Below are 2,525 nucleotides of genomic sequence, written 5' to 3'. Positions count from 1 at the left end.
ATATTTGACAACATAGAAAAACAAGACAACAGTCTGAATGTTTTTATTTGATATTATTGTTTTATTTGATATATATGATATTTTGTATATGATATATATCTTAAAGCGCCAAATCACAAGTTTCCTCCCTGTTTGTACTGTAAGGTAAAAACAATGCAGTACTACAGAGAAACCCAACAATCAAATGATCCCCCTTTGAGCAAGCACAAGGCGACAGTGGGGAAGAAAAACTCCCTTCTGACAGGAAGAAACTTCCAACGGAACCAGGCTCAGAAAGGGGCAGCCATCCGCTGCGACTGGTTGGGGGTGATGGAAATGGATTTGGTGCTAAAATTCTGCTTCAAGATTTTAAAAGAAGCAAGGCAGCAGGAAAAAGCCAAAAATGTCATGTAATCATTGCTGCCCTTTAAAGCAGCACATAAAGGGTTTTAAAAAAGCTTTTAACACTGCTGAAAAAAACCTGGAAATTTTGGACTTTTCTGGAGGACTGGGGAGCCCGAATTTCAAATGACTTATCACAGCCTTGTCAAAAGATGAATCATTTGACATCGCAGCATTTAAGACATTGTCTGGGGAGCCAAACTCCTTGATGAGGGATTTGGCCATTTTCTTAATGAACTGATCCTTGTCATTTATCAGATTTATGGCGGACTCTGTGCTGCTGAGTTCAGGCTGTATCAACTCTGTCAGATGGTTGATGAGAGTGTGTATTTCTCTTGAAGTACTTGCGGTCTTAGCCACAGATTGCATGGTCTTAGACTTACATTTTACAAGAAGTGTCTTAAAGAGCAAAAAGGAGAGGTCAATGGACATTTTCTTAAAATCAGAAGACGACCCTGACACAACACCCATCTCTAATACTTCAAAGGAATCTTTAAGAGAGCCTGAAATGCTCGCAGAGCATTTTTCTGGAGAAACGCTCTTAGGTTTTGCCATTGGAGGTGAGTCAATGGATACCAGAGAGCATTTTTCTGGAGAAACGCTCTTAGGTTTTGCCATTGGAGGTGAGTCAATGGATACCAGAGAGCATTTTTCTGGAGAAATGCTTCCGGGTTTTGGTGTTGATGCTGCACATTCCTTTCCATTGTTATCTGACTCTGTTCTTATTTCCTGTGTTGGGGTCTGTTCTTTTAAGAATGTGCTGGATGTCCCCAGACACCCTCTCAGTTTTAATCATTTGATAACTTTCTTTTTTCTCCACCCACAGTAAAAGGTTTTGCAAAAACTTTTCTGCCGCGTCTTCTATGAGGACATAGAGGACTTCAGGAGAAAAGGGACGCTTTGAGCCATCTACTGTTTGTGGAGTCCTGGAGATGACTGTGTCTGAGAGGGATCTCCCGCTTTGAGCTACGGGAATTTCAACTCACTCAAGAAAAACTAATGTGCTAATCAGAGCAGAAGAAATGTTTAGCTTTAGGGCGTTGAAGTTTTGTCTACACTGTGGCTCTCTGCCATCTAGCTCAACTAACACACACACAGATAGACACGTTCTTTAATTACATTATTTGATTCCACAAATTGTATTAACATCTGACATTAACTCAACTTACAACTCCCTCGGGGGTTGCCTTGATCCTCCTAAGCATCACTGACAGAATTAACTCTTTCTCACCAATTTCCCTTAGCAACAATACATCACTGCAGTTGTCCACAGCTGGAAGGTCTCAAGAGTGCAAAAGAGTGTAGCTTGGTAACTAGATAGAAGTGCTGGAAATTCTCATTGGATCATGTGTAGCAGCTAATAGCTAGTCATGGTCTTTCTGCTAGGAGGAAGCTGGGATTTAGTTTCTTGTTAAAGACTCTTTGAACAGCTAGTGATTGAAGGCTGTATCTCCTCCACAGCAGTTGTGCCACTTAGAACTCAATTTGATAGAACCACTAGGATACTTTATAAGTGGTTTTCTTTTGAATCCACAAATTTCAGCTGTTGGTATTGTAACTTAAAAATGTTCAAAACCCAAATGTGTTTTTATGGGTTGAGATGTTATTGTTGTTGCTCTTGTGTATTTATTTATTTATTTTTTATCGTAAACTACCCAATTACACCATTCATGAGTAATGGAAGCATTTGCATTGATTCACGATTTCAAATGAAAGCAGCATAAGATGCTGATGGTGCACCAAACTAACCATGACAAGCACAGGCAAAACAATTCTAATGTGCCACACTAAAATGACGCGCCATCTTCTCTGCTTGGTGAACGGATAAAGGTGCGAGGTTGGGGCAGAAAACTGTGCAGTCCTACATCTCGTCTAAACCGTAGTCCTCCTCAGGGAAATCCCCCACAGTCACACTCAGGGGCTTCACAAACGCACCGTATTTGCTCTCGCACTCAAAGTACTGCTTCCCTTCGACACTACAGAGATACAATAAACAAGGCAGAGCCAAAAATCAGGACCAGCGTCACTGAAACTTTGAATTATTTAAAAACAAAGCCAGAAAAAGGCCCTCTTACGTTCCATTGTGTTTGCCCAGTGGTTCATCGTACTTCACACCCACCCAGTAGCACGGCTTGAAATCTGTT

The sequence above is a fragment of the Perissodus microlepis genome, chromosome 17 (genome assembly GCF_051167445.1).
Source record: "Perissodus microlepis isolate ML-2025 ecotype Zambia chromosome 17, ASM5116744v1, whole genome shotgun sequence".
NCBI classification, from domain to species: domain Eukaryota; kingdom Metazoa; phylum Chordata; class Actinopteri; order Cichliformes; family Cichlidae; genus Perissodus; species Perissodus microlepis.
Note: the sequence above shows the minus strand (reverse complement) of the source record.